The sequence below is a fragment of the Phodopus roborovskii genome, unplaced genomic scaffold, assembly GCF_943737965.1.
Source record: "Phodopus roborovskii unplaced genomic scaffold, PHOROB, whole genome shotgun sequence".
Classification (NCBI taxonomy): Eukaryota; Metazoa; Chordata; class Mammalia; order Rodentia; family Cricetidae; genus Phodopus; species Phodopus roborovskii.
In genome coordinates, this window is record NW_026126618.1 from 8,690,680 (window position 1) to 8,707,609 (window position 16,930).

Consider the following 16,930-nt stretch of genomic DNA (forward strand, 5'->3'; position numbering starts at 1 on the left):
AACTACCTGCTTCCTTTGCCTCTCATTGCCCCTTTGGCCCCAGATGACATTTTCTAATGACATCCATCCATCACCCATCCATCTATGATTTCTTCAATGTACTGTATACCATGCATGAAAAAACTGTATTTAGCTGTATAAATATGTGCTATAACGGCCAGAATTTTTTTAATGTACCATATATAATCTACCCATCTTCACAAGGAAATTTCCATTTGATTCTATAGGTAAATGTATGTAGATATTACATTTTAATTGCCTAGTACATACTAGCTACTAGTAGTAATAGTAGAAGTATAATAATGAATAAGAATTTAAAAGTATATGATTTTATCTAATTGACAATTTAATGAGATATGAAATTAAACAACTGTATACAATATTTAGAAGGTGCATGAAGGAGTATACTAATGTAGCATGCTATAAAGTATTAGAACCTGTTTGACTACTTAGAAAGAATGGTCTGTAAGAAAGTAACATTTGTATAAAAAATTCAAAGGGACAAAAATTAACTATACTGAAGGCTAAGCAGGTGAAAAAGCCTTGAGGTGGCCTTAAGTGTAATATTCATGGGAGTCAGAGAAGCCAGTGTTGGTTGTTAGAATACAAGAAAGACCTTCTAAAACAATTTCTTGATGTGGCATTTAAAGTTGCCTTACTACCGTCAGTTAACACTTCATGGTGGGCAACTTATGTCCACTGGCTCCATGAACACCCACATTCTGCAGTTCTACACTATTATTTACTGATTTTACTATCTGGTGTAACGATTGTATCTCACCACATGAAATAATATCACCAAACAAATAGACACTATCCTTAATAAATTCTTATTTTTTTTTCTTTCTAAGTAGTGTGATATCACTTCTTTCACACAAATACATATACATATGCAAACTCACATTTGCATGCATACAACATCACAATAAGATAATATAGTTATGTGTTTTCTTCAGATCTAAAATTAAGATGTGAGAAATAGAGAGCTATCTTAGTAGCTTTCAGTATCCTGTAGCAATCAGAGTGCCTTAGAGTAAGTCACTTTTTAAATGGAATTTATTCCCATTTGTCTGTGGGATTGATAGCTTGGTGAAGTGAGGGCTTCAGTTTTCCATTTGACAAACAGTACTGAACACTTCCTAAATATTGAACTAGGAGTAGAGGTAAAAGCTACCAATTCCTAAAAGCAAAAGATCATAATCTGCCCTAGAAAGGAATCAGAAAACATGAGGGTACAACATGAAATAATTGAAGGTCTAGTTAACAATATGCATAGAGAATTGAATTTTATTAAATCTGAGAAGCAGATTTAATCCTGTCCTAAAATATGCAAAGGTTTTCATAGAGGAAATTCATCTAGAATGTAATGAAGAGTAAGTAGAGAGACTTGAGAAATAGCTAGAGTATGACACCAGTATGATGGAGTGAAGAGAGATGGAGTGTGGATTAGCTTGTCCTAGCCTGTTATGTGCCTTAAGAAAGACCCAGTAAAGCAAAGCAGTCACTGGAGAAAGCCAGAATTGCCAGTCCTGCACATCCAAGGAAAGGTCTATTTTAATCTCACTACACTTAATTACTGACTAGACACATTCTACAGAAGCTGTGACCTTGACACAAATGCAGTCATGAAGGTCAAAGCACAGCCACTGGTTTGTTGGGTCAGCGATTCTCCCTGTGAGTGGGAGGCTGGTCAGACATGTGGCATGGCCTCCAAGCTGTAGAAGCATGCTTTCCAAGCTGCGACTCAGAATGAATGAAGAAATGACTCTCCGCAGCAACCTACACTTGAGTTGAGTCATGTATCTTAATAGTTGCTCACAGCAAGTGAGGCAGGAAAAAGCCTGCGGTGAAGCTGAATCCTCAGGTCCAGGATAGGATCAGGAAATCCCAGAGAGCAGGTAGATAAGGTAAGTGGTGAGTGGAGGAAGTGAGCACACTAAACTCCCTCCCCACAGTAGGGAATGGCCCATGAAAATAGAAATTAGTCCGGAGCAGGTGCAGCTGCATAGCAGTCTGCTGTTGATGGCATTAAAACCAGAATGTCATCTTGCTGCCATTTTGTCACTGCACACGTTGTTAAGTTGCAATGAAATAAAGACAAAGAATTTTAAAGAATGTCAGTTGATTCTTTTTTTAAAATAATCTACTGTTTAGTTTTTGCTTAGTTTTAACATCTTTGTAAAAAATAGTAAGTACCCACTCCCTATCAGAATCTAGACTTTACAGTTCAAGCCTTCTAAATGAAGCCATCGGATTTCAAGAGTAGAGCTTCTGATATCCTTCTTTAAAATATTTTTTGCTCTCATTGAGTGGTTACATGTACAATGTATGTGGAGGGAGCTGGTACATTGTATGCAGAAGGCAAAGGAAACCGCTTGAGTGTTGGTTTTCTCCCATCCGCACAAATTGTGGGATTTGACTCTGGTCATCAGACTTAAACAGCAAAAGCTTTTTCGTTTTTCACCTGCTGAGCCATCTTACTGGCCCAGGATAACCTTCTCTTACAGGCTAACTTTTAATAGCTTCATGAAAGTACTCTAATAGCTGGTTACTAAGTATAGGAAAGCTAATGTGTTTACACGAGAGTTTATGGAGACACTGTCATGGCAATCAGGAACTCAGCGCAGTGGAGGATGCCTGCATTTAGTTTGCACCAGCATGGGCCAGTTAAGAGTCACTGAAGAGTACGGGCTCAAGGGCCCATACCCTCCCACTGCCCTGCTTAAGTACCTCCTTCTGATAGATGTTGGGAAAGAGAGAGGCATTGTCTTCAGTTCCTACCTAGTGGTGACCTCCTCAGGCTCTAACAAATAGTTCCAATCCAATAGTTCACACAGGGAGGCTTGCTTAGGTCACAAAACACAACTTCAAGTAACGGATCTGGGGAAGGAGTAGGCATATTGACAGGAGTGGGGAAAAATAAAATAAAAGAGTTTGAGAGGAGTAATAAATCGGCATACATAATTTCATGTATACAAGTTGTCAAATAACAAAGTTAATCTGCCATAAACAACGTAAAGTATCTTGGGGTAACGCTAACCAAACAAATGAAAGACTTGTACAGCAAAAATTTAGTATCTTTAAAGAAAGAAATTAAAGAAGATATCAGAAAATGGAAAGATCTCTCATGCTCTTAGATAGATAGGACCAACAGTAAAAATGGTAATCTTGCCAAAAGCGATCTACAGATTCAATGCAATCCCCATCAAAACCCCAGCACAATTCTTCACAGACTTTGATAGACCAATACTCAACATTATCGAAAAACAAAAGACCCCCAGATAACCAAAACAACCCTGTACAATAACGAAGTTGCAGAGGCACCACCATTCCTGACTTCAAGCTCTATTATAGAGCAATAGTACTGAAAACAGCTTGGTATTGGTGCAAAAACAGACAGGAAGAACAATGGAATCAAATTGAAAACCCTCATATTAACTCACACATCTATGAACATCTGAATTTTGATAAAGAATCTAAAATTATATAATATAAAGAGGAAAGCATCTTCAGCTAATAGTGCTGGCATAACTGGATGTTGGTGTGTAGAAGACAGCAGATAGATCCATATCTATCTCCATGTACAAAACTTAAGTTCAACTGGATCAAAGACCTCAACATAAATCCAGCCACTCTAAACCTCTTAGAAGATAAAATGGGAGGTACCTTGAAAAAATTGGTACAGGATATTGCTTCCTGACCATAACATCAGTAGCACAAACATTGAGATCAACAATTAATAAATAGGACCTCCTGAAACTGAAAAGCTTCTGTAAGGCAAAGGACACAGTCACCAACACAAAACAGCAGCCCACAAAATGGGAAAAGAACTTCACCAACCCCACATCTGTCAGAAGGCTGATCTCCAAAATATACAAAGAACCCAAGAAGCTGGTTACCAAAACACCAAATAATCCAATTAAAAAATGGGGTACAGAACAAAATAGAGAATTCTCAATAGAGGAATCTAAAATGGCTGAAAGATACTTAAGATAGTGCTCAACATCCTTAGGCTTCATGGAAATACAAATCAAACCAACTCTGAGATACCATCTTACTTCTGTCAGAATGGCTAAAATCAAAAACACCAATGACAGTTTAAGCTAGAGAGGATGTGGAGAAAGGGGAACACTCCTCCACTGCTGGTGGGAGTGCAAACTTGTACAGCCACATTGGAAATCAGTAAGGCAGTTCCTCAGAAAAATGGGAATCAGTCTACCTCAAGATCCAGTAATTCTACTCTTAGGCATATACACAAATGATGCACATTCATGCAACAAGGACATCTGTTCAACTATGATCATAGAAGTAGCGTTATTTGTAATAGCCAGAACCTGGAGACAACCTAGATGCCCCTCAACTGAAGAATGGATGGAGAAAATGTGGTACATTTACATAATGGAGTACTACTCAGTGGAATAACACAATGGAATCTTAAAATACAAAGGCAAATGGATGGAACTAAAAGAAACCATCCTGAGTGAGGTCACAAAAAGACAAACATGATATGCACTCACTCATATATGGATTTTAGACTTAGAGCAAAGGATTACCAGCCTACAATCCACACTGCCAGAAAAGCTAGGAAACAAGGAGGACCCTAAGAGAGACATACATGGTTCCCCAGAGAAGGGAAAAGGGACAAGATCTCCTGAGCAAATTGGGAGCATGGAGGGAAGGGAGAGATAATTAAGAGAAAGAGAAAGAGAGAAGAGGAGGGGAGATGAGGACATGAGGGAGGAGGAAGATTGAGTCAGGGGAAAAAATACAGGAGAACAAGAAAAGAGATACCATAAGAGAGGGAGTCATTATAGATTTAAAGAGAATTCTGGCACTAGGAAAATATCCAGAGATGTATAAGGATAACACAAACTAACAATCTAAGCAATAGTTGAGAGGCTACCTTAAATGCCCTTCTTCGATAATGAGATTGATGATTACTTCATATGCCACCCTAGAGCTGATGGAAGCTGATGGAAGCAAAAGCAGACACCCACAGCTTAATACTGAGCTGAACTCCTGGAATCCAGTTGCAGAGAGGGAGGAGTGATGAGTAACGGGGTCAAGGCCAGATTGGAGAAACCCACAAAATCAGCTGACCTGAACAAGAAGGAGCCTATGGATCTCAGACTGATAGCTGGGAAACAGTATAGGACCAAGTCAGTCCCCCTGAAAATGGATGTTAGTTAGGAGGGCTGGGCAGTCTATGGGGCCTCTGGTAGTGGATCAGTATTTATTCCTAGTATACAAATGGACTTTGGGAGCCCATTTCACATAGAGGGATACTCTCTCAGCCTAGACACACAGGGGAAGGCCTAGAGCCTGCTCCAAATGATATGACAGACTTTGAAGGTACTCTTTGGAGGCCTCACCCTCCATGGAAAGCAGAAATGGGATAGGATATGGAGTTGGTGGGGGACAGGGGAGGAGGGGAGGTAGAGGGAATTTAAAATTAAAAACGAAAAAAAAAAAAAAAAAAAAAAAAAGGAAAGAAAGAAACCCTAGAAATGGCTCATATCTTCATATCTGTACTTTCAGGAGAAAGTTTTTAGATTTTTTTAAAATTCTTTTTTATGGGTGTTGTTTATGGGTGTTGTTTGCACATTTTTTATGAATAAGGATGATTACTGCTTTCATGTATGTTTGTGTCTGTACACCTCTTGCAATCCAGTGCCTTAGAGGCGAGAAGAGGACATGGAATCCCTCAGGACTATAGTTACAGATGGTTATGAACAGCCATCACAAATCATCAAGTAAAAGAGCAGTTTGTGGCAAGTATAGTAGAAGTAGCTATTAGCAATTATCAGGCCTTTCTAAGAATTTGTTAAGACTGGCTGTTCTTTCTCTAATGTAATTAAACTATGGGATTATGAGCATCTTGAATGAAGGAATGGGATTCCAATAACTCAAGATTTTCCTAGAACCTCTTTCTCTTGCAGAAAAAAACAAAACAAACAAACAAAACAACAACAGAAAAAAAAACAAGTATATGACCAATAACCTTCCACTTTAGATAAAGTTATATATACACCATCGAAAAAGCTACAACATTAATGTGTGTATATTTGCCCATTTACTTCTCTTTAGAGAAGAGTAATAAATACAGGTAGATGAAATAATAATTTGCAAATAGGCTCTAAGATGCTAAGTTATTTAGGTATTCTACCCTCTTGACTAACACTTCATAAAGAAGTATAAATTTGATGCTGAAAGCATGTAGGCCATTATTGATAGACTCCTACACACATAAGAGAATACTACAGTCATGTACATTACAGATGCTTGTAGTTTACCACCATCAACATTTTTCATTATTTTGAGATATTCTAAATGCATAATGACATACAAATAAAGCCTGTCTCAGGGTCAGAGAATGGAGCTTGCCACTAGCTAACCATAGAGATCTCTACAGACAGACAGGACATGACTTAGCTGGGCAGAAACTTGCCGCTAGCTAGCCATCGAGGTTTGGAGGTCTACACAGACAGGCAGGAAGTTATGTGGCTAGGCAGAAACAGTTTATAAGCAGGGACAAATGGGAAATTACTCTCTTCTGTGCTGAGATGCTTAGGAGGTAATGTGTGCTGTGGCTTGCTTCTTCTCTCTGATTTCTCAGCATTTCCTTCTGTATCTGACTCTGACCTTTTATTATCTAGACCAATTGAGAACTAGAATTGCAATTGATTAAACACATCATGAGTAGGTTTCCTATGAAGGAGCTCTAGGTGGTGAATAGATTGGCTCTGAGAAACCTCAGATATGGGGCAGTGGTGTCACATGTGTTTAATCCCAACACCTGGGAGGCATAGGCAGGTGGACCTCTGTGAGTTCAAGGCCAGCTGTGGTCTACACAGTCTCAGAATAGGTTCCAAAGCTACACATAGAAACCCTGTCTTGAAAAACAAAACAAACAAAAACATAAAAATTTCCACAAAGACTGCATTTCTTGATGGCAGTGAGCATGCATATAAACAGAAATTTACTGAGGCTTGAAGAGAAGAGGAGAACAAGAACTTATTGAGATCAAAACTTTCTTCTCTGATGAATCTAATTTTTGTTGCAGTTTGATTTAAATGTAAACTTGGGAAGATTAATCGTCTTACAACTCATTAAACCCTAGCAAGCTCACATACACATTGGCTATTGTAGACAGTTCTTGTCATAAATCATCATGTCCTGACTCTAATAAGATAACACAAAAGAAGATAGCTTTATTGTTTCACTCTGAATTCATCATATTTGGAATTGCTCAATCAACCTTTAACTAATAGTCCTTTCTTGGGTGTTGAGTCAATTCTAATCAGGCAAAAGGAGATGTGTGGTCTCTGGTCTAGAGTTTGTCTTTCTTCAACGAGGCAACCTGCAGGATGTTCTGCTTTTTACCAGGTTTTCCATTTTGCTCTCCACTGTCTCCAGAATTCCTTTTCCTCTTTCCTCTCCTTCCCAAGACTGTTTTAGATCTGGTACTTCAGTGATATACTACAATGGAAACCTGTCTGAAAATCCCTCAGTCAGAACAATAAAATAAAACAACAAAAGCAACCAATCTGTTAAACTAAGTCTTATTCCCAGAAGCCAATGCTGGTCAAGTACTGCTAGGCAAAGTCAATACATATTTCAGATCTCTCTGTGTCATAACAGCCAATGAGACCTGGTTGATCATATTCTTCTCATGTTTTCAAAGCTGCCTATTCTCTGCCTGAACTTTTATCCCTGGGGATATCACTCCTTGTAAAACAGTCTGTATTTAAGAAGCCAACTCTATTACCCAGTAACCTATGGAAGCAGATGCAGAGATCCATTCTGAGCTCCAGGGGTCCAGTTGAAGAGAGGGAGGAAGGATTCTGTAAGTTGCAGAGATGGGGGTCGGGATCTAGGTCATGATGAAGGAACCCACAGAGACAGCTGAATTGAGCTCATGGGGCCACATGGACTCTGCACCAACAGTTAGGAGCCTATATGAGACCTACCTAGGCCCTCTGCCTGTGTGTGACAGTTGTGTGCCTTGGTCTGTTTTGTAAGGCTCCTAGCAGTGAGATAAGGATCTGTCCCTGGAGCTTAGCTGTTTTTGAGAATCTGGTCCCCATGCAGGATTACCTAGCCCACTCAATGCATGGGGAGGAGCTCGGTCCTACCTCAACTTGATATGCCATGCTTTGTTCAAGACCCTGGTAGGCTGACCCCTTTCTGAATGGGTATGGAGGAAAGGATAGGGAAGGTAGATCCAAATGGGAGGGGACTATGGCTGGTATGTAAAAATGAGTGAAAAATGTTAGTAAAATAAAATTTTGAAAAAGAAACAGTTATAAAAAGACATTTTATTTTTTTAAACCCAATCATGACATCCTCCCTATCCATTCTATTCATACTGTTAAGAACTCAGCATGTTGGAACATGCTCAAATTACAATAGTAGCTAAAACCACATTTAATTTTGCATTGTATACTCCAAAAGAATGTGGTATTAATGTACACAAAGACAAACAAAAGTAATTTTACTGGCATGAAGTGTGTTTTCTGACATTGACTGGCAACAAGAAAGAGTCAACATTATTACACAGTTTTTCTAGACACATTGCTTGAATTAAGCACATTTCGACTAGTTCTGCAACATTAGTCAGCTCTCTGAGCTTAGATTTCTGTATTGTTTAATATTTTCCATTGCTATGAAGATAAACATAGTCATTAATCCAAAATCTTGGCAACAACAATGGTTTGTTGTGAAAAAGTTGATCACCAAGACTGCAGGAAATGCATGGGTACACAGGCAATTTTGACATGCAGTGGTTGGGAGAAAGGATAAATAACATTCTTGAAAGTTATCTGCCTGCATGTTTATTCTATAAATCACCAAAACTATTTAAGTAAGAAGCTTAAAATGATGTGTAAACATTTCTGATATAGTCCAAAATAAATCCACATCAAATTCATATTTATTTTATGCTAATCATTAAAGATCTAATCATTTTCTCCATATTCTCTCTGACAAAGAAATAGGATAGTACTACAGAGTCATTTTTCTAAATGTCATATTTGAGAGTAAGCCACATATCTAGACCAATTAATTCTTTTGTATATAAAGTGCAGGGAGGGAAGAAATTTCATTGCTTGCTGCTAAACTCAGTTTAAAACACATATATCTTTGTAGTGACTATTAATATTTGTTCACATTGTTTTGTACAACATAAACTCATTTACAATAATTTGATCTTTTAAGGATTCCTTAAAGGGGAAATTAAAGGGGAAATAAAAATACATAATTCTATATAATGAGTTTTCCTTTATTAAAAATAGATTTTTCCATGCAATATATTCTGATTTTGGTTTCCCCAATGTCTGCTCTTTCAAGTTCTTTTCTACCTCCTCTGCCAAGCAAAGCAACCCCATCTCTCTTCTCTCTCTCTTTCTCTCTCATTATGAAACAAAAATACTTCTAAAGCATAATAATAAAATATAATAGGATAAAACAAAGACAAACAAATCAAATTGGAATATGACAATTTGAACAAAAGGAAAAGACCCAAGAAAAGGCACAAAAAAATAGAAATAGAAACAGAGACTCACTGATTCTCACACTCAGGAATCCAACAGAAACATTAAAGTGGAAGCCTGGTGTGTGTGTGTGTGTGTGTGTGTGTGTGTGTGTGTGTGTGTGTGTGTTATGCAAATTGACTATAGGGTGAAAAGAAATAAAAATAAAAGGAAAATTTAAAAGGAAGAAATGGAGAAAAGGAAAAAGGAAGGAAGAAAAGAGGAAGGAAAGAGAAAACATGAAGGAAAGAAGGAAGGAAGGAAGGAAGGAAGGAAGGAAGGAAGGAAGGAAGGAAAAGAGTAAAAGCTCTGACACAACATTATGAGATAAGGAACCGCCTCCAAAGATCTCATCGAGTTCATTTTCTGATGCCCATCTACTACTGAGCATGTAGCCTACCATTAACAGTAGTTTGTTTCTCAGTGAGATTTCCTTGAGTAAAGCAAATTTACATTTGCAATTGGTGATCAACTAGAGATAGCATTTGGGTTAGAGATGGAGGTGTCTGTCACTTCCTCTTTCTGCTCTAGGACCTCATATGGCAAAGACCCATGCAGACCCTATACCACATGCTGCTCCAGTATCTGTGAGTTCATGCGAGCTTTGATCATACCGATTTTTAAAGGTCTTCTTGTTTTGCTGTCCTTCAGCAAAATAAAACTTCACGGGACAACAATAGATACTCAAAAATATTCCAGTAAGTCAACAATTGGACAGGTCGGGAAGACAGAGAATTAGTGAATAGTGTTTTCTCTAAGTAGGGAATTACAAGATTTTGCTTCATGTTTGTATGGGAAAACAAGAAATCAAACTCTAGAAGTGTGGAGTGTTCTTAGAACAAACTGTCAGTTGATTATATTCCTGGCAAAGTAGTGAACATAGAAAATTAAGAACAAGAGAAATAACTGAAATAATAAAACTCATTTTAAAGTAAAATTTATCATATTACTATTGGTATATGTTTATATATTAGTTATATTCACATAACATATATATTTCTCATATTGCATTTATTTTATTATTATTTAGATTCAAATAATTTTCCCTTAACATTTAGATGCCTGGCCTGAGTCAGCATCATCTGCTCTGCTTCCATGAGACATGTTCAAATTTGTTTACCTGTACTATGAGCAGCAGTTACCACTGATAACAGTGCAGTCAGACATTAGCAAACGGGGGGAAGGTACCTTAGATGGTGATGTGTGTGATCACCAGATATTTTATGGGATCCAAGCACAACTCAGATCTTACCTGGATTTATATTTGACCATCAAAGAAGAGGATAAGAAGGCCTAGGACTATGAAACAGATAGGAAATTTTCTCTCTCCAAGGTCCATTAAAATAGTTAAATAATGTTACATACAATTCTTATTTAATGGGTAAATGCACTCTCACGAGACTATCAACATGCCCCCCCCATTTGATCATGCTGATTGGATCAGAGATTTGCAATTGACTCCTTTGTCCCATGAGAGATCATTCTTTATTGTGGGGAAACTACTAATATGGAGAAAATCTTTTTTTTTTCTTTTTAAATCCCTAACACTTGTCAATCCAGATTTATTTTAGCAGCCATCAAGCAAAGAGAAACGTTTTAAAGGGAACAAACATGCATGCAGTTAAAACTGAGACACTGAGAGACTGAGCTGTGATCATGTTATTAACACCTTAAATACAACTATGTATTTTGGGAATTTTGTGAGAAAATAAATCCTTTATGAGTTTCGGGTTGTGAGGTTGAATGCTTTTTACTCATAACCACAATGGTGTATGCAATAGTAGTTTCCCCTCCTCTGTTATTAACTAATGCAAATCAGTGAGTCCATAAAGAGAAAAAATTTGAATCCAAGAATAAGCACAAAGCTCAATAAAACACCGAAGTTCAAAGGGACAGCTGTGTATTTTGTGAAGCAATTGATCATGCAGGGCGAATAAAATTCCTCATGAGAACTCTAAAAGAGTTTTCCAGAAGCATGCCAAAAATAATCAAAGGAATTATTAAAAGCTGGAAGATAATAATTAAGCAAACACTGCATGTTTTATTTTTTATCTTCTCAAAACGGAAAAGAAAGTATGAAATGCCTGGATCTACAAGAAAGTCATCATTTACAGATTCAAACTGAAAAAGACACTAATTTAGAAGTTGGTAGGTTCCTTGAAGAGACATCTGTCTATTTTACTAAAGGCAGAGTGTTTAACCTGGATTAACACCATTTAAAGATACAATGGATAAAAATCTAGAGATAAAAGCTTCATTTAGGAAATAAGGAGTTGACAAACAAGGATGTATAAACTTAAGTCTTACTCTTCCTAACTGATTATAAGACTGTCAATCATAAGACCAGTTGAATTGCCATTATTTGTGAAGACATTTGCAATTCATCATGGTAGAAAGTGCATCAGTTAATCAGAATGAATTAAGGGTCAATAAGATCATGCTATATTTAAGCCCTGCTCTTTGAAGCTTGGAACCACATCTCAGAAGGAAATCCTAAGTAGTTACAGTGTTTGCTGTGGGGTCAGGGAGGTGATAAGAGAAAGAGCATGGGAGTGAGGACTATTTCTTTTATATGTCAAAGAGATTACCAAAAATAATTTTAATAATTTAGAACCCCTGCCAGTGTAGAGACTTAGGAAAGAGGGGGAAAGTTACTTTAGCTCACAAAGCATTCAGGATGAGAAACTTTATCCTAGATCTTCCTGTCTCTATATTATTGTTAAATCTTACAAGCAATTCTGTTAAACCCCATTTGTAAAAGAAAAGTATTTTTAATTAAATTTTAAAAATTGACTTTCAGGCAATATGCTAAAATTCATCTCACATTCTAATTAGTATAAAAAAAAACTAAAAAGAAAAACACTCAAAAATGTTTTAAAAGACACCCTGAACTCTAAAGTCATTAGTAAGAAAACAAATCTTTAAACATGGACACAAGATTTGAATGATATTTCCTAAAGGTATAGAAGACAATTAATGAGTCAATATAACAGATCATCAGGAAAAGACAAATTAAAGACATGATGAAATACTTTAATGCCTACCATAAAGTCTAAGCATAAAACAAACAAAATTATACTACTCCAAATATTACAGATATTACAGTACAACTGTATATCTTATACATTCCTATGACAAAATCAGTGTCTCAAACATATTAAAAACAGTTTAATACTTCTGTAAGAAGATAGAGACAAAAATGTCATGCCTCCACCACCTCCTTAAGCTTTGACATGTTTTCTCCATGGAAGATAAAACCACATGCCCTTAGCAAACCTTGGGCAATAATATTTTTAGTAGCTTTATAAATAATAGAAACTGAGAACAGGCATTCTGGAATGAATATGTGAGCTACACAATGAACAACTTCACTTCTCAGAGGCTCAACCATTGTAGTAAAAGCCCATTAAAATAAAACAAAGGGTAAATAATTATTTAAGGTCAATGGGAATTGTCCTGGGGGCATACAGGAAATGAAGGAATATTTATTCAAGAACATCACTTCAATGTTAATGAGGACAAAGAATATCTGAAAGGCAGAAGACACGATACACATGCTCATGTCTTTTCCCATCTCTGTCTTCATGAGACAGGAGCATCACCTGGGCAGACATGGCTGTATGGCATGACCTTCCATGCCCCAAATCTTCACAAATTGCTGCAGGGGCAGCTCAAAGGGAGAAAAATACAGCATCTATCACTCACATGTTAGTCTTAGAGAGCACAAGGTAGAACTCTCTTCTCTCAGTCTGCATCAGTCTTCGATGAAGACTCAAAGAAAGGAAGGAAGGTCAAGGGGCTTGAGAGGTGCTCCCAGGATAACAGTGGTTACTGAATAACCATGAGGAGTTGGTTTCAAGTCTCAAGAACTCTGGACACACAGTTATGTCTGCCAGCCAAAAATGGGGGAAGGGACAGACAGGAGGTAGGAAGAACCCTGCCTACCTAATGATATGGTGAGTTCCAGGGACAGTAAGAGATGCTGGCTCCAGGTGGTAAGGTGGAAAGTAATAAAGAAGGATGTCCTCCTCTGGGCCCCACATATAGATACGTACACTCCAACAAATATATGTACACACACAAAATATTTTTCAAAGGAATGAAGGAAATTTGAGGATGATGCTTCATGCATTAAAAAAAGTCTTTGTCTCAGCTTGCTCAGAGAAATTCCATAATGGTATATGAAAACCAAATGTGGTTGTGCCATCTAGCATCGTGCTCATAATCTGGAGAATTACTCTAAGGGGTGTGGTCCCTTTCATTCCCACCCTACTGATGCACTGTGCCTAAGATTTTAGCAGAAGCGAGAAGCAAGGCATTAAGACAGCAAGCTTTAAACCTCTACACAGATGAACTATTGTGCCAGAAAGCAGAGTGTGGGAATGTCCTGGAGGAGGGTCACTTTCAGACAAAAGGAATGTAACAGGGAGATGAGGACTGAGCAATTAAGAGTCAATGGGCAGCACTAAAGAGAAAGAGAGAGACCTCAGAAAGATGACTTAAAAGCACTAACCTCAAGCCAGGTGGTGGTGGCATATGCACACCTTTAATCCAGCACTTGTTGGCAGAGGCAGGTGGATCCCTGTGAGTTAGAGACCAGCCTGGTCTACAAGAGCTACTTGCAGGACAGGCTCCAAAGCCACACAGAGAAACCCTGTCTCAAAAAAACAAAAACAAAACAAAAAACAAAAGCAAAACACTAACCTCAAAGATTATTTTCACTAAGCCCACATACAAAGGGATCCCTATCTAAATGGATCCAACTATGGAACATATTAGACTCTAAGGTCATTACCATAAGTAATACTGGGATCAGCTGACACCTGTGGATCCTAACACCTGTTCATGCTTCCAGCAGAGTGTAATAGAAATAGTAGAAGAGTTAAAGACAACTCTATGAAAACCTTGGTGTGCTTCTCTATCTTTGGGTGACCACACACACACACACACACACACACACACACACACACACACTCACTCACACACACTGACACACACACATGCACACACACAAATACACTCATACACACGCGCACACACAGTTGACAAGAAAAACAGACTAGATTAAAACCCAAGCTACATCACGAATTTTCAGTGCAATGAATCATGGGGAGCTATAAGGAAAACTGTGATGACTATACAGGAAACACTTGTACCAGAAACAGACTGTGAGAGGGGCCAGGAATCTGACCTATGAGAAAATAACTATAGGAAATTTCTCTCTAAGCTATAAAGGGATTAGTCTTTGTTTGTTTGTTTTTCTGGTTGACAGTATCATCAGCCCCTTTGGTCTGCCCATCAGTAAAAATGGTGGAAAGAAAGCAAAGGTGATTGTTGAAAAGTGTTACATTGAAGAGCAATAATAAATTGATAGAGAAATTAAGTCCTTACTACATTAGTTTGTCTATATAAAAGTCTGCTCTACGCAATTCAATCTGCTGACTGAAGGCAGATCAACAGTAGCCTGCTGCAGTGGGATCCAGGGGGAAGAGCAGAGCTACTGAGAGACTTTGAAGAGTTATTGAAATGTTTTTATATTCATTGTGATCTTTAAAAGCGTGCAAATATTTTAAAATATGTCAGATTTTACGTAATAACTATATGTGATTTGATTAAATCAAGAAGGGTCTCACAAGTCAAAAATATCACACAGAAAAAGTCTCAGTTCAGAGGAGTGATACCCCAAAATTATTTCACTCGGGAGATGTCTTTACAGGCCACATATCCATACAAGGCATCCCTATATCTCGTTATAAAAACTGTTGACATTTAAAAACTTATATCAGATTAGCTCTGAGACAGCATAGAATTAACTGTGCAGGCAGGCAGAAACATGTTGAAATTCTCCACCCATCCTTGTAATCTTCAGTGATTCAAGGGCTATTCTAAATGCAGAATAGTTGATGACTTGAACATCTGCAAAGAAATCCTTAGTTTGTTCTTTTCTCAGATTGGTGTTTATCAAACTTCAGTGTGCACAGAAATTGCTGTTTGTTTTACACACAAGATAAAATTCTGTACAGTCATACACTGCAGAAAGATGTTTCTATCAACAGCAGAATGTATACACCACCGCAGACCCACAAAATCGTATAGCCTACCAGGATTGGAGCCAGTTTAGCTTCTGTTAAAAACACTGATTTTAACATGTAACAAAGCTACTGAAGGACACACTTCTTAGAGCATACCCCTGTTCATACAGCATGACTAGTATATGGAATGTCATAAATCTCAGGGCAGAGAGCATGAGCATGCTATGACAGAAATAAAGATGGACACATTTATGCCTTTCTGTGATGTCAAATTTACGGACTAGCAATAAATTCACCAACTGTGTCATTTTTATTGGCTAGAAGTTACCAAAATGTCCCAACTTTCCTTGACAGCTGACCACTGAAAAAATGGGTCATTTTGTTCTGTACTTAATTATTGATATAATTTCTCAGATTACACACTACACAATAAACAATAATTTTATTTTATATATATTTATATGTCACACACACACACTTCGGCTATTCAGTGGCTGAAAGGTATAAAAATGCCTGCAGATTGCAGAGAATTCACAGGGAACCCATGCAAATACAGCAAGATTCCCTGCAGGTGGCTAGAGAAGATATTAACACACCCAGTTGGAGAGCTGCTGGAGGCATGCAGAGCTGTTGCAGGCTGGCAGGTTCAGCCAAGTCCCGTGTTGATGCTGCAGAGGTATGGACAGGGGAATCCACAGAGGCCAGATACCAGATCACTGCGGGGAGGCCCAGAACCAGGTCCAGAGTAACAGATGACAGATGAGTGGATGGATAGATACTAAATCGAGATAACCTATTCAGAAGTCCTTTGCTTGCCGGTAGCCAAAGTTTCTGGTAGTTTTTCTGCCACAGCTATGACAAATTGGTCTTTGTTTATCCTCCGATAAGCTCCTTGCTGTTTTCTTAGGTTTGGCTATTGTATTATCAGATTTCCTATGGATTTTTAAATTCTGCCTGAGAACAACCTAAAGTTAGTTACACGATGTTTTAAAGGTTTTTGTTTTCTTGTTTGTTTTGCTTTGTTTGCTGTCTTTTTTTTTAAACAGTAACTACTTTCTTCCAAGTACTGGGTCCTCTATCAATTTACTTTTGGTTCATATGTACCAGGAAAACTCAGGGCTTACGCCCTGATCTTCAAGCTAATTTACCTGATTGCCCCACATGGCTATTTGAGGTTCAATTGGGCCATAAGGTCTGCACAAGCCTCTCTCCACGCCTGATAGTTGGTGCTGTCTTTTATGACTGTTTCTTTCTCTAGCACAGCTTCCTTGTATACTGACCTTCTGGGAGGAATACAACAGAACAAAGGAAAATACGGAAAAGGTTTAATTTTCTTTAAGGACTCAGCTTCTCCATATACACGTAATT